Source organism: Hyperolius riggenbachi, chromosome 1, assembly GCF_040937935.1.
Source record: "Hyperolius riggenbachi isolate aHypRig1 chromosome 1, aHypRig1.pri, whole genome shotgun sequence".
Classification (NCBI taxonomy): domain Eukaryota; kingdom Metazoa; phylum Chordata; class Amphibia; order Anura; family Hyperoliidae; genus Hyperolius; species Hyperolius riggenbachi.
The window spans coordinates 101,785,789-101,813,530 of NC_090646.1; the positions used below are offsets into that span (position 1 = coordinate 101,785,789).

Consider the following 27,742-nt stretch of genomic DNA (forward strand, 5'->3'; position numbering starts at 1 on the left):
CCTGTCCCTCTGTCCCTCTTTCCTCCTAATTTGTCCCTCTTTTAGGACTTTGTCCCTCTTTCTATGTAAATATATATATTTCTCTACTAAAAAGTGTGTTTGAGTGACTCTAAACTTTATTCCCATCCTTCAATTTGATATATTACTCATTTTTAAAATGTTAAAATAAAGGAAAATGAACCAGGATAGAAAGGACCAGTGTGGTTGGAATTATAAAACAACATATTTTCCTCATTACGTTTTTATTGTATGAGTGACTAGGGATGTGATGGGGGTGTGATCAGGGGTGTGGCATGGGCGTGGCTTAAGTGTCCCTCTTTCTCATCTCAAAAAGTTGGGAGGTATGCTGAAATATCGCAATTCGCAAACAATGGTTGGCTGTCAAGTCAGATGTAGAGGCCTCTGCTGTCTCATGGAAATAGTGAACTGTGAGAAAACTAACCAGCAATAACAATAATTTCTTTGCTTGGTATGGCATCCTTTTAAAATATTACTGCAATTATAGCCTGATGTTTCTTCAATCGAATCCAGATTTGCTTCAAAATAAAGTTGGGGCAAAATTACTGCCTCGACACTGTAAATAAGCTTAATGTATAAGTTACGGATAATGGAGCAGAACTGCTTGTGAAATACCTCATAATAACAGCAGGCAGCAGCCAGAAGCCCACAGAGTGTGAAGGGAATAGAGAGTCAGAGAGAGAAGGTGAGAGGAACATTTCTCCTGACAGATAGATTGCTCTGTCATCTAAGAGTCTGCGCTCCAGTCAGCTGGGACACGTTACATTTACAGCTGTGTTTTTACAGGAAGTAGATCCATTAATAAGTGTTGTTCAAAACTTGCTACAAAAACTAAACTCCATGGAACTTATAAACAGATCTAAAAGAAAAGTTCAGCCACTGAGTGTCCACACAGGATTAGGAAAATATATGTGACTGCAGCGGCCTCATTAGAAAGAAACTTACAGTAAACCACAGTGTACAATGCTGACATTTTCTTTAGTGATTTACTTATTAAATATCCCACAGAGCTCACAATCTAAGGCCTACCACAGCTTAAAGTGTACCCGAGGCGGCATGTGACATGATGTGATAAACATGTGTATGTACAGTGCCAAACATATTAATAACCAGGCTGTTTTACTTGTTTTATTTTGCTGCCTGTAAGAGTTAGTTTTTAACCATTTACCGCCATCCTAACGTATTAAAACGTCATGCTTACCGCTATTAACAGCAACATGACGTTTTAATACGTCGCGCATTCCCGCCGCTGCTACCGCCGTGTGTCCGCCGCTACCGCCGCCATTACCGTCGGGATCCCGTGCTGGGCGATTGGGGAAGAGGACTGAACAGTCCTCTACCCAATCGCAGTGCCTGGAGTGAATGGACGTGACCGCGAACAGCGGCTACGTCCATTCACATAAACAGGAAATGTAACAGTTTAATAAAGTGTGTAAAAAAAAAAAAAAAAAGTGAACACGTCCTATGAGTGTTCACCAGCGCCATCTTGTGGCCAAAAAGTATATTACACTTACAAAATACATACATTTTCAAGTATATACACATCATTAATAAAATTACACTTCCAACCCTCCCCCCCAAAAAAAACACTTGTAAAAAAAAAAATCAGCTTAAAAAAAATAAATAAATAGTTACCTTAGGGACTCAGCTTTTTTTATTCTATATTTTATGGGGGAAAATTAATTTTAATTTATTACATAGGGGCTTGTAATTATGGCCAGAACAAACAGAAAAATAACCACTTATATTTCAAAATAATATACTGTCGCCATACATTGTGGTAGGGACATAATCTAAACGGTTTAATTATCGGGACCACTGGGCAAATAAAACGTGTTTGTTTTATCCACAGGAGAATGTTTAATTTTAAAACTATAAAGGCTGAACACTGAGAAATAATGATTTTTTTTCTTTTTTTTTCTGTTTTTCTCATTAAAATGCATTTAGAATAAAAAAATTCTTAGCAAAATGTACTATCCACAGAAAGCCTAATTGGTGGCGAAAAAAACGAGGTATAGATCATTTTCTTGTGATAAGTAGTAATAAAGTTATTAGGGAATAAAAGGGAGGAGCGCTGACAACTGAAAATTGCTCTGGTCCGTTAGGATAAAAACCCTTGGGGGTGAACTGGTTAAGTATGGAAGTGACAGCTGCTGTCTTGTTGGTACCTTGTCAGGAATATAGTAAACCTCACTGATATGCAGATTACAGCCATAAAAGTTTTCCTGGCAGGATACAATTTCTGAGGGCAGGGAGAGATAAAATACATGAACTGTTGACCTTTTTCTAACTCTGGGACACTTATTAGGCTGCCACTGAGCAGAGGCAACAAAAAATTCAATCTACTTTGTAAATGTTTAAATATAAAATAAAACCATGCGATATCTAAAAAAGGTCATTTATAGGAGTAGCAGTACAATTGTTTCTCATGAGTTTATTTTCATCTCGGGTTCACTTTAAAACTGGCAACATTTTTGATTCTTTTCTGACCAATTTAATCCTTTTAATACCTTCTGTTTTAACCACTTAAGGACCACAGGCTTTACCCCTCCTAGTGACCAGGCTATTTTTTACAAATTAGGCCACTGCAGCTTTAAGGGTTCGCTGCAGGGCCGTACAACTCAGCACACAAATGATTCCCACTCCCCTTTTCTGCCCACTAACAGAGATTTCTGTTGGTGGGCTCTGATCGCTGCTGCCCTGTTTGTTTATTTATTTGTTGTTGTTTTTTTTTAAAAAAATTCCAAGTCCTCCCTTCCCCCACCAGCCAATCACCACGATTGGCTGTCATACAGTAGGCATCAGCCTATGAGAGCCAATCACTCCTGATCCTTTGTAGGGGACAGCCGACTGACACGGCTGTCCCCAGTACAGCTCTGCCTTAGAACGCAGCGCTGTACATTTTAAATAGATGGCGGTTTCGGCGTCTAACAGTCTCCTAGCAGCGATCGCCGCTGGGAGACTGATGACAGAGCTTTGTCATTCAAACGGAGATGCGCGCACATCGACATGCGCAATCTCCTGCAAAACCACGCCCCAGGACTTCACGGCAATTGGCGTTGAGCAGTCCTGGAGCTGCTGCCGTTTCCACGCCTATTGGCGTGGAGTAGTCGGCAAGTGGTTAAAAAACACCCGAGGTGAAAATAAACGAATGAAATAAATTGTATCTATCCCCCTTCTCCAAAAAATGACTTTTTAAGATATTTCACAGTTTTATTTTTTATTTAAATCTACTTTTTTACAGGGTTTTTTGTATTGTTTTTGCTCAATGACACATTCATTGAAGTATGGTAGAGCTAAAATCTATGAACTATTGATCTTTTTTATCTCTTTCCTGCTCTCAGAAGCCATTTTCTGCTAGGAAAGTGTTTTATAGTTGTAATTTCTTATCAGTGAGGGTCTCACTGTAGTCTGACCCAGTCCTGACACAGACAGGAACTGCCACTTACATACCTGATGTTCAACTCTTTCAGGAAGAGAAAGAAAAAAAAGGAACAAAGCATAGTTATCTATGTGCTTGGCACTGTACATACACATGTCTATCTCATCATGTCACATGTCACCTCGGGTATCCTTTAATGGATCACTATCACAAACATCGTAAAATGTAAAATACATGTAAACGCATACAAATAAGAAGTTTGTTTCTTCCAGAGTAAAATGAGCCATACATTACTTATATCCCATGTTCCTGCTATTTACAGTAGGTGGTAGAAGTTTGAGAGAACCGAAAGGTTTTGGACTAGCCTATCTCCTTGTGGGGTGTTCTCAGGGTTTTCTTTATTTTCAAAAGCACTTAGCAAATGGCAGTTGCTCTGTCCAACTGCCAAAAAAGTGTGCAGTGAGCAAGGAGGCTGGCCAGCATCTTTGTATAAATCTTTTTAAGTGAGTGTCTTTATAAAGAATAAAGGCCATGCTGAGAATCCCCCTTGAAGAGATAGATAGTCCAAAATTGGTCGGTTCTGTCAGATTTCTACTACCTACTGTAAGTGAAGTGACAGCAACATAGGAAAAAAGTAATTTATGGCTCATTTTACTCTGGAAGAAACAAACTTCAAACTTCTTATTTGTATGCATTTACATGTATTTTAAATATTATCATTTTTTGCAATAGTGGTCCTTTAAAGGAATACTGTAGGGGGTCGGGGGAAAATGAATTGAAGTTACCCGGGGCTTCTAATGGTCCCCCGCAGACATCCTGTGCCCGTGCAGCCACTCACCGATGCTCCGGCCCCACCCCTGGTTCACTTCTGGAATTTCAGACTTTAAAGTCTGAAAACCACTGCGCCTGCATTGCCATGTCCTCGCTTCCGCTGATGTCACCAGGAGTGTACTGCGCAATGCCAGTATGGTTTGTGCCTGCACCATGCGCTCCTGGTGACATCAGGGGAAACGAGGACACGGCAGCGCAGGCGCAGTGGTTTTCAGACTTTAAAGTCTGAAATTCCAGAAGTGAACCGGAGGCGGGGCCGGAGCATCGGTGAGTGGCTGCACGGGCACAGGATGCCTGCGGGGGACCATTATAAGCCCTGGGTAACTTCAACTCATTTTCCTCCGACCCCCCTACAGTATCCCTTTAATAAGACAAATTTCTGTTTTGCATAGCATTTCAGTAAGGAGGCTTTTTGATCTTTTTCTGCCCCTTACACACACCTAGGAGTTCTGATTTACCGTGAGCTTGCTGGGAAATCTGTAACTGTTGATCCAATCTGCCAGATCTTTATTGTCCCCAACATATCTGTTTGCTTTCCAGAGACACTGCACCGGCACTGGTCTGAGGGGGGATTCTGGGCAGCTGTAATCTCCCCCTGCGTTTGCCTATGGATTGGATAGTCTCAGCTTAAACCAGCGCTGGTTCCCACTTACTGACGTACAGACATCTTCCTACACACAGGCTCATACACAGTATACCTGAAACACTGCAGACTGTTCCTCTCACTTGCCGGGGATATGTATCCTCTCCAACATATCCAGGTTCCTCCTACCTCACCACCACCAGCAGTCATGTGTTTTTCGCAACTTCCTGAGATCTCTCCTCTCCTTTGCTAAAAGCAGTGAGAAACAGAGAAAAGACTCTACTGTCTGCTCCCTCATCAGTCCTACCAGCTCCTACACAATATAGAGGCAACAGTAACTCTACAATGAATAGTTGCAATGTGCACATTGACCCCTAGGTGGCAATGAAGACACACATCTAGGCGGCCTACACATAGAAACAGCCCTGACGAGTTCCTAGCTTGACTTTATTAACTCCATTTGCCAAATCAGCAGAATATGCGTCTGTACACAAAAAGAGTGTACTAGGGGAGTGTTAGAAATCTTATACTAAGAATAATGATACATATTTTTTTTCCAAGTGATTGATTTGTAAATGATTTTAGTTAGCTGGCCTCTTGGTTAGGACTTAAAGAGGAACTTTAGTGAAAAGGGGGAAAAAATAAATGAATACATTGCAAAGTGAGAAGTTAAAAAACAGAAGAGAAATCAAGAAATGATTGATATTCGCCTTGTAATTTGTTTATATTCTTTGATCCACAATCAGCCTGAACGTAATCATCTTTACTACTGGCAGACACGAAATGAAACCACACCCTTTTACAATGCGATAGGCTAAAATATTTTGCTTTTTATTTTTTATAGTTATACATATGCACAGAGGGAGACACTGGTTTCTTGTCAATTGAAAATAGCTGTTATTTCCCCCTGTCATTTAATGCAGCAAGGCTCACAGACAGGAAAGTGTCAGGACCTAGGTCCTGACATCACTCTGTGGGAGGGGTTTCACTACAATATCAGCCCCCCTGATGATCTATTTGAGAAAAGGAAGAGATTTCTCATGGGAAAGGGGTAACAGCTACTGATTGGAATGAAGTTCATTCCTTGGTTACATTTCCTATTTAAGCCAGGGAACTAGCCTTTTGTAGGAGGCCAGCAACAGCCTCTTTCATATGCAGTGGCGTAGCTAAGGAGCTGTGGGCCCCAATGAAAGTTTTACAATGGGGCCCCCCAAGCACTCTATTCATAACAATTGATACGGAGCACCAAAACCTACAACTACAACTACAGTGTCAGAGGTGCAAGAAGGGGATGGGGAACAGCTTGTTAATAATAACTACTATTCAAAGTATCTATAGAAGTGATTATTATGAGCACAGGGCCAATAGAGAGCTAATACTGTAGGTGAGGGAAGGCCCTTCGGGGCCCCTCTGGCCCAAGGGTCCCCGATGCGTTCGCAACCTCTGCAACCCCTATTGCTACACCCCTGTTCATATGGTTTTTGTGACAGGTGTTCTCTAATATATATATATATATATATATATATATATATATATATATATAGTCTGGCTGACTAATTACATTCAAGCAGCCAGGATACAGACCAAGGCACGCTGCATAAAATATTCTGTTAGCAATTCTAGATTTTAGCCCCAGTGGAACAAGTGACATAAATTAAATCATGATGCTGGTCCCATATTATCAGCTCTGCATAAATCCTGCTCAGTAATTCCTCCCAGCTGCTAGTGTGACTCCCTGACCCTCACGGAGTGGGAACCAAAAACACAGAGACCCACTTCTGCAAGATGTTCATTGTGATTTTAGGGGGAAAGGTGCTGCACATGAAGACAAATATACTGTCAGTGGATAGAAGGATAGACAGGTCCCCTGAAAGCTGTTCCCTTCCAAACAAGAGAACCAGTCTCCTCAGGGGAAAAGGACTAGTTTAAAAGCACTGCAGTTGCTTCAAATTAGAAAACTTGGCAAGTGCTGGCGAATAGGAGTGGAGTTTTGCAGAGAGAAGTTCCTCATCTGCAGCTTGTAGGCTTAGCTCTCTCCCTGAGATCAGACTGTCTGCTGGATTGTCATTGTGGCTGGAGTACAGAATTCACAGGGATAAAAGGTTCTGTTCCCTGCAGGAAACTTATGGGACTATTTGGCTGCAAGCAAGTTCCTGGGATGACAGTACTCCAACATAAGGTAGGATACAGCACTAAGACGGGGACATCTCTGTGATAATGGGGGGTGTAGGATAAAGGGTAGGTCCATACAATTATCATTATTATTTTAGTATTTGTATAGCGCTGACATCTTCCGCAGCGCTGTACAAAGTATATTGCCTTGTCATTAACTATCCCTCAGAGGGGCTCACAATCTAATCCCTCTCATAGTCATATGTCTGTGTATGTGTCATGTAATGTATGTTTTGTAGTCTAGGGCCAACTAAGAGGAAAGCCAATTAATTTATCTGTATGTTTTTTGGAGTCCCCAGAGAAAAGCCACGCAGACACAGGAAGAACATACAAACTCACAGCTCCCACCTGTCCCTCTTTCGGAGGGACAGTCCCTCTTTGGGAGCCCTGTCCCTCTGGCCCCTTTTCCTCCTCATTTGTCCCTCTTTCAGGACTTTGTCCCTCTTTCTATGTAAATATATACATCATAGCTCCCAACTGTCCCTCTTTCGGAGGGACAGTCCCTCTTTGGGAGCCCTGTCCCTCTTTCCCTCTTTCTTCCTCATGTGTCCCTCTTTCAGGACTTTGTCCCTCTTTCTATGTAAATATATATATATATATTTCTCTACTGAAAAATGTATTTGATTGACTCTAAACGTTATTCCCATCCTTTAAATTGATATATTGCTAATTTTAAAATGTCAAAATGAAGAAAAATTAACCAGGATAGAAAGGACCAGTGTGGTTTGAATTATAAAACAACATATTTTTCTTATGACATCTTTATGGTATGTGTGACTAGGGGTGTGATGGGGACGTGATCAGGGGTGTGGCAGGGGTGTGGCTTAAGTGTCCCTCTTTCTCATCTCAAAAAGTTGGGAGGTATGTAAGCTCCATGCAGATAGTGACCTGGCTGGGATTCTAACCGGGTACCCAGTGCTGCAAGGTGAAAGTTCTATCCACTAGTACGACACCGTGCTGCCCATACAATGATGTATTTTATTTTCTTTCAAAATACTATAGAGCTGAATTAGATTTTTTTTATTTTTATGAGTATTGTGTTGGTGGATGTTCCTTGCTTCAGTTATCCCTTGGTAGTCTCACCCTGCATGCTGCATTATCACTTCTCCTAAGGTATTCTCTGGAAGTCAAAGCTAAGAAGGTAGACTGCAGGCAGGCAGAGCTGGGTACTCCTGAGGGGAGCTCACACTGCTGGGTGATAAGAAGCTGGCAGGTGGCTTGTATCTGCAGACAGAGGCATCACTGACTTGCAGTAAGCTGAGGGAAATACCAGGGATGCTTCTTGTTAGATAATGTAGCACTATCACTTATTCTGCAGCACTTTCCAGAGAACATGGCACAATTAACATTGCAATAGTTGTCCCTACACAGGTCTATAATGGCCCAATCTGGCAACAAATCAACTATTCCAAATATCAGTTGGGAAATAGAAACTAATATTTACCTTGCATCACTTGAATTGAAGGTGTCCATCAATGATACAATTTTGATTGTACAATCTTACCAAGCTTATGCTGAAGAATGGTAAACTAAGCAAATACGGTAGCAAGAATATTCTTGAGATGTCTGACATTCAATGATAGCAATCCACCCAGGCCTTGATGCAGCAAAGCAGCCCCAAACCATGACGCCCCCACCACCATACTTCGCAGTTGGGATGAGGTTTTCAATGTTGGTGTGCTGTGCCTGTTTTTCTCCACACATAGTGTTGAGTGTTTCTTCCAAGCAACTCAACTTTGGATTCATCTGTACACAGAATATTTTGCCAGTACTGCTGTGGAACATCCAGGTGCTCTTTTGCAAACTTTAAATGTGCAGCAATGTTGTTTTTGGACAGCAGTGGCTTCCTCTATGGTATCCTCCCATGTACTCCATTCTTGTCTAGTGTTTTATGTATCTTAGATTCGCTAACATAGATGTTAACATATGCCAGAGACTTTTGTAAGTCTTTAGCTGACACTATAGGATCCTTCGTCAACTCATTGAGTATTCTGCGCTGTGTTCTTGCAGTCATCTTTACAGGACAGCCACTCCTAGGGAGAGTAACAGCAGTGCTGAACTTTCTCCATTTGTAGACAGTTTGTCTTACCTTGGACTGCAAAGCTTTTTGAGATACTTTTCTAACCCTTTCCAGCTTCATGCAATTCAACAATTCTTAGTCATAGGTCTTCTGAGAGCTCTTTTGTGCGAGGCATCATTCACATCAGGCAATGCTTCTTGGGAAAAGCAAACTTGAAACTGGTGTGTGTTTTTTATAAAGCAGGGCAGCATTGATTGGACTCCAGCTGGCTAACACTTCACTCCAATTAGCTCTTGGAGATGTCCTTAGTTAGGGGTTCATATACTTTTTCTACCTGCACTGTAAATGTTTACATGGTGTGCTACTGTATACTTTGAAGGCATACATTTGGTAGTCCCTCGTATTACATACAACTGGTAAGATTGTGCAGTCAAGATATGTTTAACCCTTTAGCAGCCAATTTATTTAGAGGCTTGCAAGTGCTCCAGGCCAATGTATCTGAGCACAATGTTTTATTTCTTCTTTGTTACATTTCCCTGCTTCTAATTAGTACTGCTGTATTGTGTATTTATGACCACTTGTCACTAGGGGGCAGTGTGAGACAATAACAAAGGACTTCTGCTTTCAGTTTCTATATTTTCTTCTAGTAGAGAGAAAACAAAGCATTCCACGAATTTACAGCACAACGCTTTCTGCCGACTGAGGTCAAAAGCAGTGCACTGATCTCAAATGAGATAACTCTATAGAAACTGCTAATGGGTTAAGGTGCTAGTCGATTTTCCAGGGCAGATTTGAGCACTGTTATTGAATCTGCCAGAGAATGATGCCCCCAACATGCCCACCTGAACGTAATTTTGATTGAATTGCAGCAAAAATTATTAATCTGTCTGGACGGAAGATCTCGTTCACACGGGGCGGGGCGATAGCAGTGGTAGAGTGATGGCCGTAGCTGAAATCTATTAAAACTCTATCTGTCATGTGGCAGGAAGAGATCCTTCTCTGATCAGATTCCGATCGATCTTTTGGGCGTGTTGAGTGGCCAGCTATTAGTCAGGTTTCAGCAGCATTTTGATGGAAATCAACTGGTCTGCTACACTGTTGCGTATTCACTCAGTTTTCCCTTCTATGCATGTAGAAGAAAGAAAGCCCATAAGTACAGCACCACTCTAAAGATATATTAAATTGTTATAAATTTATTAACAAGAATTAACATCTGATAATTGACACATTGGAAAGTTCAATATATAAAAACACTTAAAAAGACCACATTGTCCTAGAATTCCAGCTGCAATAGTTGATATCCATCATACAAATAAATGAATAATTACTTGCAAATATAGAGAAATAAGCATCAATAAATTGTAAATTAAATAAATACCAACTTGGTGGGCTACAATGTAGAGCCCACCAGTGGTAGAACCCGGGTTCAGTATTACCTAAAGTGCATATAACATGTGAATACAAATATATACATATTGAAAGTGCTAAGTGCAAAAAATATATACATTAATGTGCAAATATTGAACTGCAAAAACTGTTGATCACTGATAATAGGAGCAGCCAGGGCCGGGCCGAGGCATAGGCTGAAGAGGCTCCAGCCTCAGGGCGCAGTGTAGGAGGGGGCGCAGAATTCATTCAGCTGTCATTCCTAATTGTGTTTGAAGCAGAAAGAAATAAGAAAAGGGGATACATAGCAGTGACTGCAAGCCAGATAACTAGATATTAAGGTGTTGGGGAGGTTGTGGGCCTTGTGGCACCTCTTAGTGTAATAGCAATCAGTGTGTGACAGCTGGGGTGGCAGGGATGGAGGGGCGCACTTTGGTGTCTCAGCCTTGGGTGCTAGAGGACCTTGTCCCGGCTCTGGGAGCAGCCCAAGGATAGAATGCATAGAGCGTGAGAAATAACAGTGAGAAACAAGATACTTAGCCCAGGTAATAGAATGTAGGCAGCTGGAGCAAGACTGGGGACCCCTCAGACATTCCACCAGGTTCGCGAGCGTCACCTCGCTTTGTGAGGAGGAGAGGACAGACTCTCGCTTCAGACTCTCTTTAAGCTAGTGATTTTCAATAGGGAGCAATTACTGATAAAGGGTTATATCAGCTAATCAGCTACTATGAAGACATATATATATATAAGCAAACATATGTAGAATGAAAGTGTAGAGACGCTGGCACTGCAGTTAATCCTTGTGAAGAAGGGGGGGGGCACTATCCCCACAACGGGTATGGGGAATGTAAATCCCAGCGTGCTCAGGCAAACAATGGTATCTGTGCATGAAAGGAGGAGAAAAGCGCCGGCACTGCTGTCATTACTTTATTTCAAGAAAAAAAGAATTTTTTATTTTAAGAAAAAAACACATACCCGGAGTGGAGATAAGTTGCGGTGGGTGCAGTGGGAGAGGAGCCTAGCCTAGCCTAGGCTCCTCTCCCACTGCACCCACCGCAACTTATCCACCTCCACTCCGGGTATGTGTTTTTTTCTTACAATGTATGTACACCAATCGCTGCATTTTTTCTGGAACTTGAGACACAGATATATGAAGCAAGGACAATGCAGAGAGGAGCCAGGAATCTAGTAGCAGATGCACAATGTGCTGTAATTGTGCACTATAAGACTCCTTAGCAGGATCATTATAGGACATCAACTCTTAAAGCACACCTGAAATGAGAAGAATATGGGGGTTGGCTGCCACGTTTATTTCCTTTTTTAAAAATGCAAATTGCCTGGCTGCCCCGCTGATCCTCTGCCCAGGGGCGTAGCAATAGGGGTTGCTGAGGTTGCGACCGCATCGGGGCCCTTGGGCCAGAGGGACCCCGAAGGGCCCTTCCTCAACTGCAGTATTAGCTCTCTATTGGGCCTGTGCTCATAATAATCACTTCTATAGATACTTTGAATAGTGGTAATAATTAACAAAGTGCTCTCCATCCCCTTCTTGCACCTCTGACACTGTAGTTGCTATTTTGGAGCACCATGTATAGAGTGCTTGGGGGCCCCAATGTAAAACTTGCATTGGGAACCACAGCTCCTTAGCTACGCCACTGCCTCTGCCTCTAATGATTTTAGCCATAAACTCTGCACAAGCATCCAGATTGACTGGATTTGCTATATGCTTGTTTCAGGGTTGTGATTCAGACAGTACTGCAGCCAGCAAGATCCAGGGCCGGTTGAAGCAACAATGGGGCCCCAGGGCAAAATAAACCTGCCCCCCAACGGATACCCTGGAACAAAAATCGGCATTAAGGGACCTTTTTTGCAGCTGGTATAGTCAGGGTGTGAAGCCCCAATCGGTCAGAGCTCCACATTCTGGCTACCCCAGCCTGCATGGGGGACAAGGGGTTAAAAAGTTTCATGAGGGGGGACCCCACATAATTTAAAAAAACAAAATTCCCACACTCTAAACAAAAAAAAAATTGGGAAAATAGGAAAAAATGCCAGGGATCTTCATACAGCCATATTGCGGCTGTATATCGATCCCTGGCCAAAGCGCTGCGGCTGCGTATGGACCCCCAGGAAACCCCGTCAGGAAATGTAGTGCTCTTTCTTTTGATGCATGTAAAATTACACTACCGTTAGGTACTAAAAGTGACATTTACCGCATTTAAAAGTATACTTTTTTCCTTCGGAACTTTAAAATCGATTTTCTTATTCCCAATCAGTGCAGTTTCTAGGCTAAAATGCACCCAGGGCGAGGGTGTAAAAATTGCGCCCCCCCCCCCCCGCAGCAAGGTATGGGTACCCGCAGTATAGGTTAGCCAGGTCTAGTTGCACTCAGTATAGATTCCCCCAGAATAGGTACCCCAGTATAGGTAGTCAGCTATAGGTCCCCCCAGTATAGGTAGCCAGGCATAGGTGAGCCAGTATAGTTGCCTCCGGTATAGGTTAGCCAGGTAGGTGCCTCCAGCATAGGTAGCCAGTATAGTTGCCCACAGTATAGGTTAGATAGGCAGGCGTCCCCGGTATAAGTTAGGTAGGTAGGTGCCCCCAGTACAGGTTAGCTAGGTGGGTGCCTCTAATATAGGTAGCCAGAATAGTTGCCCCCAGCATAGGTTAGATAGGTAGGTGCCCCCAGTATAGGTTAGTTAGGTAGGTGCCTCCAATATAGGTAGCCAGTATAGTTGTCACCTGTATAGACTAGCTAGGTAGGTAGGTGCCCCCAATACAGGTTAGATAAGTTAATGCTCCCACTATAGGTTAGATAGGTAGCTTCCCCCCAGTATAGGTTAGGTAGCTGCCCCCCAGTATAGGTTAGATAGGTAGCTGCCCCCCAGTATAGGTTAGATAGGTAGGTGCCCCCCAGTATAGGTTAGATAGGTAGGTGCCCCCCAGTATAGGTTAGATTAGGTAGCTGCCCCCTCAGTATAGGTTAGATTAGGTAGCTGCCCCCCAGGTTAGATGGGTAGCTGCCCCCCAGTATAGGTTAGGTAGGTGCCCCCCAGTATAGGTTAGATAGGTAGCTGCCCCCCAGTATAGGTTAGATAGGTAGCTGCCCCCCAGTATAGGTTAGATAGGTAGCTTCTACCCAGTATAGGTTAGATTAGGTAGGTGCCTCCCAGTATAGGTTAGATTAGGTAGCTGCCCCCTCAGTATAGGTTAGATAGGTAGGTGCCCCCCAGTATAGGTTAGATAGGTAGGTGCCCCCCAGTATAGGTTAGATAGGTAGCTGCCCCCCAGTATAGGTTAGATTAGGTAGGTGCCCCCCAGTATAGGTTAGATAGGTAGGTGCCCCCAGTATAGGTTAGATTAGGTAGGTGCCCCCAGCAGAGCAGGGACAAGGTCCTTCAGCACCCAAGGCTGAGACACCAAAGTGCGCCCCTCCATCCCTCCCACCTCAGCTGTCACACACGAATTGCTATTAGACTAAGAGGGCCACAGGGCCCACAACCTCCCCAACACCTTAATATCTAGTTATCTGGCTTGCAGTCACTGCCATGTATCCCCTTTTCTTATTTCTTTCTGCTTCATACACAATTAGGAATGACAGCTGAATGAATTCTGCGCCCCCTCCTACACTGCGCCCTGAGGCTGGAGCCTCTCCAGCCTATGCCTCGGCCCGGCCCTGGCCCCCAGTATAGGTTAGATTAGGTAGGTGCCCCCCAGGATAGGTTAGATTAGGTAGGTGCCCCCCAGGATAGGTTAGATAGGTAGGTGCCCCCAGGATAGGTTAGATAGGTAGCTGCCCCAGTATAGGTTAGGTAGGTGCCCCCATGATGGAGGGGGGAGCCGCGGGGAGGGCAGCCCGACCTCTCCCTCCCTTCCTTTCCCCGGGCCGCCCTCCGTGCGATCCCCCCTCGGACGGAGTGCAGAGTAATGCAGCAGGGAAGCACTATGCAAAACTACTCACCTCGCTGGCTCCAAGCGCTGCTAGTCTCTCGCCGCCAGTCTCCTCTCTGCCTACACGCTGATACACACACACACGCTGCTTCCTGTTTAGCAGCGTGTGTGTGTATCAGCGTGTAGGCAGAGAGGAGACTGGCGGCGAGAGAGCAGCGCTTGGAGCCAGCGAGGTGAGTAGTTTTGCATAGCGCTTCCCTGCTGCATTACTCTGCACTCCGTCCGAGGGGGATCGCATGGAGGGCGGCCCGGGGAAAGGAAGGGAGGGAGAGGTCGGGCTGCCCTCCCCGCGGCTGCAGCTCCCCCTCCATCACAGCGCCCCCCTCCCAGCAGCGCCCCGGGCGGCGGCACGCCCCGCACGGCCGTAGAAACGGCCATGTTCCCAATGATCTCCTTAACATAGCCTGCAAATGTAGGGTTTCTAGAATTTAGGATTTGCTATTAACCATTAAAGTCAGCAGGTTTTTAAATGTGTATTTTTTTCCTTTGAAACTTTAAAATCGATTTTCTCAAAAACTATAAGGTTGATTTGAAATTTTTTTTCCCTCTTGTAGCCACTGGGGGCCCCTACAAGCTCTGGGGCCCTGGGGCAATTGCCCCCTTTGCCTCTATGGTAGCGCCGACCCTGGCAAGATCAGAAGGACAGCCAGGCAATTTGCATTGTTTAAAAGGTAATAAATATGGCAGCCTCCTTATCCCTCTCACTTCCGGTGTTTAATGTATTCCTAGAGGAATTCTCTACACCACTACAGTACAAAAGAACAATGCAGTATTATAAACATTCCTTTCATTCCAGTAAGGGATTCATATATAATATATGCATTAAGTGTATCTAGTCATGTTAATGTGCGATCTGCATACAGCAGTATATAGACAGTCATTGCTCCCCCCTGTACTGCAGGGGCCCCATAGCAGTCACATGGTGTGCTGTGGCTGTAGCTATGTCCTTGGCTGTAGAAATGGCAGACTGACATTCTGAGCTCTATAGCTATTACATATTGTTATCTATGCTTAAATAACAGCTGGGGCCCCCTCCCCCTCCTGTCTGGTATTATGGAACAAGTTTTATTTATTCATTAATAGAACTGTCAGAGTGAAATGCCTGCTAATCCTCAGCTTGCCTCTACTCTTATTACAGGCACACATTCACTTGTATTATTTCATTTTTTGTAGCAGACTTGCATCTGAAAGTGAACTTCCATCCTCCCAGTAGATCTCTTGTTTCTTCTGTTTTCGGCCATTTTTCATTCTCATTGGTTTCTAATAGAACTTTGGACTCATCATTGTGACAAATGTTTTCTGGACAAAGTAAGGCCCAACAATGGATTTATCAAAGTGACAGCTTTCTTGAAGCAGCCAGAGAGGCTTATTGATATTGTACACATGGTGACTGGGAGATGCTGTAATACCGCTCAGATTTCTGGGATTGGAAAGTGAGACACCTGTTACTGAGAAAATATTTGGGAAAAAGTCACATCCCTGTTATACTGTGATGACATCATGTGTTTAGTGGTCAGCACTGTTGCTTTGCAGAAAGCTTTGGAAACATAGCTTCCAACTGTCCCTCTTTTGGAGGGACAGTCCCTCTTTGGGAGCCCTGTCCCTCTGTCCCTCTTTCCTACTCATTTGTCCTTCTTTCAGGACTTTGTCCCTCTTTCTATGTAAATATATATATTTCTCTACTAAAAATGTGTTTGATTGACTCTAAACTTTATTCCCATCCTTTAAATTGATATATTACTAACTATAGAATGTTAATATGAAAGAAAATGAACCAGCATAGAAAGGACCAGTGTGGTTTGAATGATCAAACAACATATTTTTCTTATGAAATCTTTATGGTAGGTATGGCTAGGGGTGTGATGGGGGTGTGATCAGGGGTGTGGCAGGGGCATGGCTTAACTGTCCCTCTTTCTCATCTCAAAAAGTTGGGAGGTATGCGCTGGATGAAACACACACATTAGATAAAAGTCAGTAGAAACAGCCAGTAGTGACCGCTTCAGCTGACAATCATTAACCTTTCTAATGTGTGTACAATATATGTCCCATACATAGCTCCCAACTGTCCCTTTTTCGGAGGGACAGTCTCTCTTTGGAAACCAAATTCTTCTGTCCCTCTTTCCTCGGTAGCAGGAAAAAAGGGCCCTGGCTGAGGGTGGACGAAAAGGGCGCCGCCATAGACTTTAATTCAATTATTGTTAATACGGCGAAAAAAGCGCACTGCGATAAATATCGTTAACAACATTAGGACACTATAGTTTTTGAAGTATGTTACCATTTTAGAAGCTTGCAACGTTATCGGTTTTGTCTTATTATTTCATTTGTATGTACAGATTTTACGTTATCAAACATATTATCGTTTCTATGTGTAAAAGGGTGTTTCTGCAGAGAGAGTGGTTAGGGTTAGGCACCACCAGGGGGTGGTTAGGGTGGGCGGCGGTTAGTTTTAGGTAATGCTGGGGGGAGTTAAGGTTAGACACCACCAGGGGGGTCAGGCACCATCGGGGGGGGGGGGGGCAGGGGGGTGGTTAGTTTTAGGCACCACCAGGGGAGGGTTCTGTGTGAGAATAGGGTTGAGTTAAGCTGAATTTCTGTAACGTTGATATCTTTTTATTATTATTTCCCATATGTTTTTACAACGGTATTTATCGTTAACCAAGCTTGACAACGATGTTTATCTTTATCAGATTTCGTTATCTACCGCCGCCATTTCCATATCCAGCCGGGTCCTTTTTTCACTGCGTCCTTTTTTTCATGCACACCTTTCCTCCTCATTTGTCCCGCTTTCAGGACGTATGTACAGATCTATGTGAATATATGTAGCCTTCTATTGAAAAATGTGTTTAATTGGTTCCAAACTTTATTCCCATCCTTTAAATTGATATATTTAATTTCTAATGTTAATATGAAGGAAAACTGCTGATGATATAAAGGAACAGCGTGGTTTGAATTTTAAAATTACATATTTTGCTAATTAATTTTTAGTGGTATGCGTGATGGGGGTGTGATCAGAGGTGTGGTGAGGCATGATTAAAGGTGTGGCAGGGGAGTGATTAGAGGTGTGGCAGGGGCATGATTAGAGGTGTGGCAGGAGCGTGATTAGAGGTGTTGCAGGGGCGTGATTAGAGGTGTGGCAGGGGAGTGATTAGAGGTGTGGCAGGAGTGTGATTAGAGGTGTGGCAGGGGCGTGATTAGAGGTGTGGCAGGGGAGTGATTAGAGGTGTGGCAGAGGCATGTTTTAAAGTGTTCCTCTTTCTCATCTCAAAATGTTGGGAGGTATGCCGACGCCTGATTGCAAAGTTATTTGTGTTCCCCCCACCCTCTTCGCTATAGTCCCTTTGCCCCCTCCGTAGCAACAGAATGCTTGAAGACCTGATGGGTATCACATGTGTGTACATGCAGACTAAGCAGCCCCATGTATTTGTGCAAAAAGTATGCAAAAAAATATGCAAAATCACATAAAATCAACATTACCCACAAAATTGTAAGTATGATCAGAATCGTAAATTTCACTGAGCCGAAATTAGTCATTAGAATCAACACTATTCTACATCACAGTTACAAAAAATATGTTCTGTTATGCCTCATAAACTTCAAAGCAGTCGTGAAAAGTAGTGTTGGGCGAACATCTGGATGTTCGGGTTCGGTGTGGTTCGGCCGAACATGCCCCTGATGTTCGGCATGTTCGAGCCGAACCCCGAACCCAACCCGAACATGTCCCTTTGGGGTCCCAGCATAAAAGGAGAGCATGCCCCGAGCGTGGGGGGGGGGTCGTAAATGCCCCCACCCCTTCCCGCTAAGCTCTCCCTTCTTCCGGTACCCTATAATTAAATTTAAGTGCCCAAAAGTACCTGAGGAGGAGGAGGGCAGGAAGAGGGAAGCCGGAGTTCTTGGGCACTAGTACCGTCTGGTGCTTCCGCCCTCTCTTGACGCACTTCCTGTTTACATTTGAAGTCGCGTCAAGAGGGCGCAGAAGTACCGCGATGACGCGAACGAGGGTACGCGTCATCTACATGATGACACGTACCCTCGTACGCGTCATCGCGGTACTTCTGCGCACTCTTGACGCGACTTCAAATGTAAACAGGAAGTGCGTCAAGAGAGGGCGGAAGTACCAGACGGTACTAGCGCCCAAGAACTCCGGCTTCCCTCTTCCTGCCCTCCTCCTCCTCAGGTACTTTTGGGCACTTAAATTTAAATTATAGGGTACCGGCAGAAGGGAGAGCTTAGCGGGGAGGGGTGGGGGGCATTTCCGACCCCCCCCCCCCCCCCCGCGCGCTCGGGGCATGCTGTCCCTTTATGCCTGGACCCTATAGGGGGCTATGTTCGGCCGGACACGGCTGTGTTTGGCCGAACAAAGAAGGCCTGTTCGGGTTCGGGCAGCATGAGGTGTTCGGGGGGTGTTCGGGGGTGCCAAACCGAACCCGAACAGGCCAAAATCCGGGCGAACCCGAACAGTGGCGAACACTGTTCGCCCATCACTAGACTGAAAACATTACACAAACCTCTGAAAAATAACACAAAAACAAGATTACACAAAAATTGTAATTCTGATCAGAAGCAGAAAATTACAAGAAATTTTACAAGCCAAAATTACTCATTATGATCAATGCTACTCTACAACACAGCTCGCAATTACTTTATATGAAGCCTCTGCTCTGGAAGGTAGCAGTATAGCTCCCAACTGTCCCTTTTTCGGAGGGACAGTGCCTTTTTGGGAGCCCTGTCCCTCTGTCCCTCTTTCACCCTCATTTGTCCCTCTTTCTATATAAATATATATATATCTATACTAAAAATGTGTTTGAATGACTCTAAACTTTATTCCCATCCTTTAAATTGAAATATTACTAATTTCAAAATGTTACTATGAAGGAAAATTAACCACCATAGAAAGGACCAGTGTGGTTTGAATTATAAAACAACATATTTTTCTTATGAAATCTTTATGGTATGTGTGACTAGGGGTGTGATCAGGGGTGTGGCTTAAGTGTCCCTTTTTCTCATCTCAAAAAGTTGGGAGGTATGTAGCAGTACTGTAGGGGGCATTGAAGCTTCATCCCACCATACCTGCAGTGGGAAGGGCTTTGTTCTCTTACTTATAAACCCTCTGCATGCGTATAAAGTGCATGAGTGTAAAGTACACATGTGCAATGACTTTCGCTTGCAGAAATCAGGACTTGATTTCTCAAGCAACAGTTCAGGGCTGCTTGTTGTACAGAGACATCACTAGTCTACAGGCCAACATTACATTTGTTGCTGTGGACTGGGGAGGTGGTACAATGGCGTGATGCAAGATGGAGCCACTTCTGGAAGCAAGGTAGATCACCTTGCTTCCAGAAGTGGTTCCATCTTGCATCACGCTATTGTACCACCTCCCCAGTCCACAGCACAAAGATCTGGTGTTCCAGATCCTTATGCAATGTCAAGGAACTCCTGCACACATGCTAGATCCTCGCTCAAGATGTTACTTAATGGCCGTCTTGGTCGAATGTCCTGTAGCGTGTAAGCGGAAGTACTATTTATAATTGTAAGGGTGGATGAGCACCAGACATATTGTGGGAGAGTTTCAAAAGAAAGGAGAAGCGTGTGAAAAGTTCTGTACACAGACATGAGAAAAGGGGACAAGAGGGGATGAGAGTAGAATGCTATTAGCAGAGTGGAGGCTGCGTTTGATATTGCAGGCAAAAATTACCACAGAGAAGTATTGGGAGCACTGCTAAAGGCAGTCATACGCAGGTAGATTATGGCTCGATATACCTACCTTATCGATCATCATCTGTTTGGGATTGAATCGGACAGTGATCAATTGCTACCATACATGGCAAGCTCAATTTTCATAGATTCCAACAGAAATTTATAGAGCATTGATCATGGTAGCGTGATACTGTTCAATGCAGGTCTCACGCTACCTTCATCTGTTCAATGCAGATGAAGGTATATTGGGCCTTATTTATAAGAGACTTAGAGGGAAGAATTGCCTGAAGGGTCTGTAATGTCTCACAAGAGCCAGTCGCATGATTTATTTACAGTATGGGAGAGTGAAAAGAGAAAATGATTACATGGTGTGATGCAATACATTGATGGAATTCAACTGAAATTCACACAATGGGCTCAATTCTGGTAGCTATGTGAGGTAAATATTTTTTGGGAGGTAAAATACCTCATGAGGTATTTTCCTCTTCTTTTATCAATTCTGAAAGATTTTTCTTCATTTCCAAACATGAGGTAAAACATGCGGTAAAACATGAGGTAAATGCATAGAGTGAGGTAAAACATGAGGTATTTCTGTGGTAAGCCTGCAGCACATAAGTAAAAGGCCTCGATTCATAAAAGTGCTGTCGGGAAGGTAACGTCGAGCGGGGAAACACCGCTGTCGGTATTTCCGCCTTCAGGGTGGTAATTCATAAAAATTTTGCTAGTTGTGACAGGCGTGCGGAGATATTCCGCTGTAGGCAGGCGTTAGGCTGTCGGGAGACATGCGGAAACAGGAGAAGCAGGCGGAATCCCTCCGTGCGGTGTTCTCTCTGCAGCTGCTTGGGAGGTCTGTCCCATTCACTGCACTGTATTCCGCACGCTTCTCGCCACATCAGAGGTAGCGGTAATACCCGTCCGCATACCGCTACCTCTAATCTTTATGAATTGACATTTGTTACTTTTGCTATGATAATCACCGCGCAAGGCGGTGATTGATCACTCTGCTCGCGAATGTCGGCTTTTCATGCGGAAAAAGCCTTTATGAATACAGATTTTGCTGTGTGGTCGGTAAAGTGAGCAGTTTTCAGCATTTCCGAATGCGGGAATGCTTTATGAATCGAGGCCAAAGTCTTTAATTGTCTCCCATAAGTTAGGATAGTCTTTGGAAGATGTCTTTTTTTTTTTTTTTTTTTGAGGAGGGAAGGTGTATTTGATTATGTAGCAACCTATGAAAAGTAAATTTATAGGCATCCATTATATTAAAAAAAAATCATGAAGGATTGTACAGGGTTTGGAGCACTTTTTCTTTTTTAAAACAAAATGGAAGCTAGTGGTCAGATCACTTTTACTTATTTCAGTAAAATATGGGGGCCCTGAACACAGAACAAGCTGAAAAGGCTCCATGTTATGTGACAGATATCACAATTCGCCAAACACAAACGTGTAGCATGCACCATTTTCAGGTGATTTTCCGGCGATCGCGTTTAGTGCTATAGAAGCACTAATCGCGAGCGTGGAAAAATCGCTGCAGTTTCCAGTGATTTTTCTGTGTTAATTGTGGAAAAATCACTCCCGCAACCGCTGGCATTTTGCGCTTTTAAGTGTGAATGGGGCCTAAAGGACAATTGAAGCGAGTGGGATATGGAGGCTGACATTTATTTCCTTTTAAGCAATACCAGTTGCCTGGCTGTCCTGCTGATCTATTTGGCTGCAGCAGTGTCTGAAAAACACCAGAAACAAGCATCCAGAAACAAATAATCCAGTCAGGTCTGACAATAATGTCAAGAACACATAATCTGCATATGCTTGTTCAGGGGCTATGGCTAGAAAAATTAGAGGCTGAGGATCAGCAGGACAGTCAGGTAACTGGTATTGCTTAAAAGGAAATAACTATGGCAGCCTTCATATAACTCTCACCTCAGGTTCCCACTCGCTTCAGTTGTCCTTTAAGGCCATCATATACTATACATTTTTTTTAGTTTCAGTAAAACTTTAAGCTAATAAAAATCTATTGAAACTGAATGGCCATTCTTAATCAATACATTGATTAAAAATGGCCATTCTTGATCAAGCAGGCCTTAATACTTGGGGGGGGGGGGGGGTATGGCAGGCATGGCATGTCCCCCTAGAGCAGGCATGGGCAAACTTGGCCCTCCAGCTGTTAAGGAACTGCAAGTCCCACAATACATTGCAGGAGTCTTACAGCCACAGTCATGACTCATAAAGGCAAATGTATTGTGGGACTTGAAGTTCCTTAACAGCTGGAGGGCCAAGTTTGCCCATGTCCCCCTAGAGCCATACCTACCATACTAGCAGTGGTACTGATCTCTGACTGGATGGTATGGAACTCTGGAACAGGATGCAGTGAAATGCCCAGACTTGAAACAAGACATCCAGGTTTGGACAGTGCTGTAGGAAGTACATCAACGTTTGTGACATCCTATGTAATAAAACCTGTGTGTCCCTGTGTGTGCCTCCTGTCCCTGTGTAGCTGGGTCCGTGTTTTTTGCTACTGCGCATGTGCGCAGCACGGACCCAGCCTCACACAGGCAGGAGGACAGGGCCAGGGAGCCGGGCGGGTGTGTGAGCGGGCGGCCAGGTGTGTGCGCGGCGGGTATGCGCGCACTAACATGCGGCGGGGGCAGCGAGAAACACAGACCTAGAGCCCGTTTTTAAACGGGCTTGGGTCTGCTAGTTTCAGCATAAACATCCTTTGCTAACTTTCCCCGGAGAAACAAATTCTTCATGAGGGTCCATAAGTCCAATGACGTGAAACATGCTTGTGCCTCTGTCATCACAACTTCTCACTAAAAGAGAAGCACCTAATTGTAAACACCTGATATTTGTCCTGTGCCCCCACACTCATTTCATCTGGAAGGGGGCAAAGCTAGGAACTTATCTGCACCCCCTCATGCCATGGAGGTCTATGTGCCTGTCGATGTGCTGCACCCTTATAACATTTGCAAACCCCATGAGCCATGCCAGTAGACAGCACAGCTCAGCTGCATTCAGAAATCAGTATCCTGAGGAGCACGTCATGGTCATGTGGCTGCCTTTCTTTCGTTCTACATGTAGCAATAGAATGAGCTGGCCGGGCCCCCTGCAGAACCTTGGCCCACCAACTCCCCCCCCCCCCCCCCCCCCCAAGATCACAACTCCGACGGACCCCCTGTAGTAGCTTAAGCTGGCCACTAACGGTCCAATTTCTAGCAAAAAATCGTTCGAGCGATCAGAAATTCTGATCGGACGAAAAATCGTTCACTACACCATCAACTAACCAATCATTTCTTCCTATCTATCACGACCACCAAGAAAATCCAAATTTTCGTTCAACGAAAATTCATTCGGGCGACATTTTTTTCACTCGTTCATAATCGATTGTGTCCACCAATGGAGGTTATTTACAACCAATCCGATCAGAATTTCTGATCGCTCAAATGATTTTTCGCTAGAAATTGGACCGTTAGTGGCCAGCTTTAGATTTATCCCTACCCACCGATACAGCAGAGCACATAAGCATCAAACATTACCAGTTCTCAGCGGAGTTAGTGACTTGTTCTCTTCACTCCTCTCTTCAGCCATGCCATACAGTGTATCTCTTTGCAGTGCTTGATGCACATGTCATATGACATGTAGAGACGAGAGCCGTTAGGAGATATTAGAAAGTGAAGTCCGCACGATGTCGGTAGAATCAATATGGCTGTATTCAATCGTTACACATAACAAGCTAAAAGCCAGCACCACATCCTGACATGTTTCGGGCGTTACACGCCCTTAACCTCCCTGGCGTTCTATTAAAATCGCCAGGGAGGCTGCGGGAGGGTTTTTTTTTAATAAAAAAAAAACTATTTCATGCAGCCAACTGAAAGTTGGCTGCATGAAAGCCCACTAGAGGGCGCTCCGGAGGCGATCTTCTGATCGCCTCCGGCGGCCAGAAGTAACACGGAAGGCCGCAATGAGCGGCCTTCCGTGTTTCGCTTACCTCGTCGCCATGGCGACGAGCGGAGTGACGTCATGGACGTCAGCTGACGTCCTGACGTCAGCCGCCTCCGATCCAGCCCTTAGCGCTGGCCGGAACTTTTTGTTCCGGCTACGCTGGGCTCAGGCGGCTGGGGGGACCCTCTTTCGCCGCTGCATGCGGCGGATCGCCACGCTGCAGCGACGATCAGGCAGCACACGCGGCTGGCAAAGTGCCGGCTGCGTGTGCTGCTTTTTATTTGAGACAAATCGGCCCAGCAGGGCCTGAGCGGCAGGCTCCGGCGGTACTGGACGAGCTGAGCTCGTCCAGACCGCCCAGCAGGTTAATCATAGCATAGGCGCACGTGAGAAAGGGTGACTCCTATATAGAATAAGGTTACACCTGATACCACATGCTCAATTGACCCCACCCACAAAGAAAAGTGCATATAAAACAATGGGGGGAGAAAAAGACGCACAGAAAATCCCCACATTGAAATAATCTATTACATAAAAACATTACAAGGAGCATAAGAATGTAAATGCATGCGATTAAGCACCATATAACATCAGGCAGCATGAATTAAATCCTCTTCATGAAATTCAAGAGATTCAAAATTTAAACATATAATCATATGTAGACAAAAGACAAAGGTGGTCATTTGATCCACTTTAAGTGACTGTGTTGAGGTCCCATCTTGCATTAAGCCCTCCTGGTGAGCGTGTCCCTAATTGGAAGATCCAATAGGCCTCCCTGGTAAGGAGACGTTTGTAAATGTCTCCCCCTCTCACAGGCCTTAGGACACGCTCAATACCCTGGAATGAGAAAGAGGACATGTCACCTGAATGGACTGATCTAAAGTGCTTTGCTACATTGGACACCTCTAGGGTTAACCAGCCAGCCCCCCTGTAGTGTTCAGCTATACGTTGTCTGAGGTGCCTAGTAGTGCACGCCACATATTGGGTGTGGCATAAGGAACACGAGATAAGGTAAATCGTGTACCTCGTGTCACAATTCATATATTGTTTGATGGGAAAAGTTTTACCGTTGCAGAACGAAACAATAGAACGAGTGGGTTTGTGGACAATACAGTAGTGGCAAGTTGAAAAATTACATCTACATGAGCCAGGGGTGGTCAGCCAACACGTCCGTTGTGTACTGGAAGGGAGAAGGCTGGGTGACAGGATGTTCCCAAGTGTGGGAGCCCTCCTACTGGCAAATCTAACTCCCTGCTTAATGATCTGATTGAGAGTTTCGTCCGCCTGCAGCACAGGAAGATATTTCTTCACAATCTGCGTAATTTGTTTATATTCCTGGCTATAGGTAGTCACAAAAGTCGTGTCAATGTTGGATCGTGACTGCGTTCGGCGGGAGCCAGAAGTCAATAATTCCTCCCTGGTTCTCATCAAGGCCCGCCTCCTACCCCTCTCAATCATCCACCTGGGGTAGCCACGCTCCTCAAGACGAGAACTCACAGTGTCCAGCTCCACGCCGAGGGCCGAGCCATCAGAACAATTGCGGCGTGCCCAGATCGACTCACCCATGGGAACAGCACGGATGGTATGGGGCGGATGGCAGCTGTTAGCCCTCAGGGTGGAGTTGCCACTGCACGGCTTGCGGTACGTGCCTGAAACCACAGAAGCAGAAGAGGGGTCCCCCCTCAGTGTGAGGTCAAGACCTCACACTGAGGGGGGACCCCTGACCTCACACTGACAGAAGTGACAGGTTTTGGATTAGTCTATCTCTTCATAAGGGATTCTCAGCAAGGCTTTTATTCTTTATAAAGATATTCCCTAAAAAGGATTTAAACAATGATGCTGGTTAGCTTCCCTGCTCACTACACAGTTTTTGGGCAGTTGGACAGAACAAATGCCATTCACCAAGTGCTTTGAAAACAAATAAATCCCTGAGAATCCCCTATGAAGAGATGGACTAGTCCAAAACCTGTCGCTTCTCTCAGATTTCTACTACCTACTGTAAGTAACAGCAACATAGGAGAAAAGTAATTTATGGCTCATTCTACTCTGGAAAAAAATGTACTTCTTATTTGTATATGTTTGCACATATTTTACATTTTAAAAAATTTCGCCATAGTGCCCCTTTAAGATGTAATTTGGACCAAGGCAAGGTAGTAGATTTGGGCCCCCCTTGTAGTCTTTTTGGTAAGAGGAAGTGGAGGGAGGCCAGAGAAGTTGGCATTTGGGCCCCTTGACATCCACTAGATCTTTGGCACCTGCTTAGGTTACCTGGTGGACGATGCTGCGGCAGTACAGCACGGCTGTACAGACGAGTGAAAAGGATGTGTAGCAAGCTCCGGTGTAAATAGGAACTGTATGATGCTTCTGCTTCCGTGCTCTGCATCTACCCACAGAACTGGCCCCCTTAGCCCCAGGCCCCCCGGCTATGGCAGAGTCGTGGGGGTTCTTGTTATGCCCCTGGATGGACAGTCCTCACCAGTAGAATAATACTAAGCACACAGCAAGCCGTACAGCTGGGCTACAAGACAGGCCAAGGCAACAGACTCTTACTAAAAATAATCACAATTCAAGCATGAAACATATGCTGATGTTTTCAGCTGATTACACACAAGGAAGTCAATTTATTTATACAGTCAGTTCCAGGGGACCCGTTAATGAACAGAAAGACATGTAGCCGTTGCACTAATGCTTTATTAAGTCAGCATGTTATGGTTATGATAACACTGAGTGAAATCTAGCCCACAAATCTGCATACGGAGGCTTTCTACGATTTATCGAACACGACGAGCATTCTGGGGCCTGGACACAACTCAGCTTTCCTATATAGACACAAGAACGGCTATTCTAAGAATCAGAAGTTATTCCTGACATCTGGCCAACTCGCTGGCATTACAGCCATAAATGGCAGGACTGAGAGCATAATTCCTTGTAAATATGACCTGTCTTCCCAAGAAGAGGACTTCATTTGTGCTGGAAGAATGTAAAATTAAAAAAGTGTTTGTTAACCATAGCAGCTGACAAGGGATATGTTGTCTTTTTTGAGCATTCCTAAAAAAATGAATGGGTCAGATAAGAAGGTAAATTGGGCACAAAGCCTGATCGGTAATTTTTAACGTTGCCTTAGGCCGCAATGTGGCTCTGGTGACGCTGACTGCATTACCTGGCCGTCGGAGGTGGTGGAGAGGTGGCTGTTGTATAACTAAACTCCCGCTATCGTCGAGGGTGAAAAGCAGCCTAGCATGGAGGAAGCTAAACTTCTCAAACAGTTCACCAGCCTATCACGTTGTTAGCAAAAGACAAAGACAAACACTTATATAGCGCTTTTCTCCTGGCAGACTCAAAGCGCAGGTGTGCTTATAGGTAAGGGCAGTTGTTGCTGCCCATTTTCTGCATGCCAGCCAGCATGCCAGCCAGTCTTCCATGCAGGCATGAGCTTCAGAATTCCGCGGAAGCTAATTTTCCGAAATTCCGCCGGAATTGCGTGTTCCGCATTGTACCGCGGAGCGCGGAAATTACAAAACGGTAGTCGGAATATGCGGAATACCGTGAATTCGGAATCTGAATTTTTTGCCCAATCAGGAGATGCGGAACTAGTTGACCAATCATGATCAGCTGGTGAAATCACTTGCAAATGCTTGCTGATGCTGACGTCACTCCTCCTGTCCTGGTAACTCTCCTCACTATCGCCGTCCACATGCACTCAGGGACTCCTGGCTGGAAGTGACATCTGCAAACTTCTGCCTGGGCGCCACCCAATCACTCCGCATTACAAAAG

General features: G+C 44.7%; 1 protein-coding gene across 5 annotated transcripts in view; it reads left to right on the top strand.

The window, feature by feature from the left end:
- Positions 1–27,742, top strand: part of C1QTNF7 (C1q and TNF related 7) — a 147,155-nt gene that overhangs the window by 20,710 nt on the left and 98,703 nt on the right. For 2 of the 5 annotated variants that reach the window (XM_068267593.1, XM_068267612.1), the window contains one exon: positions 6,933–6,993. The exons of the other annotated variants lie outside the window; for them this stretch is intronic. The gene's annotated coding sequence lies outside the window, so the exon portion shown is untranslated. The remainder of the gene's footprint in view (positions 1–6,932; positions 6,994–27,742) is intronic. 5 annotated transcript variants of the gene reach the window in all.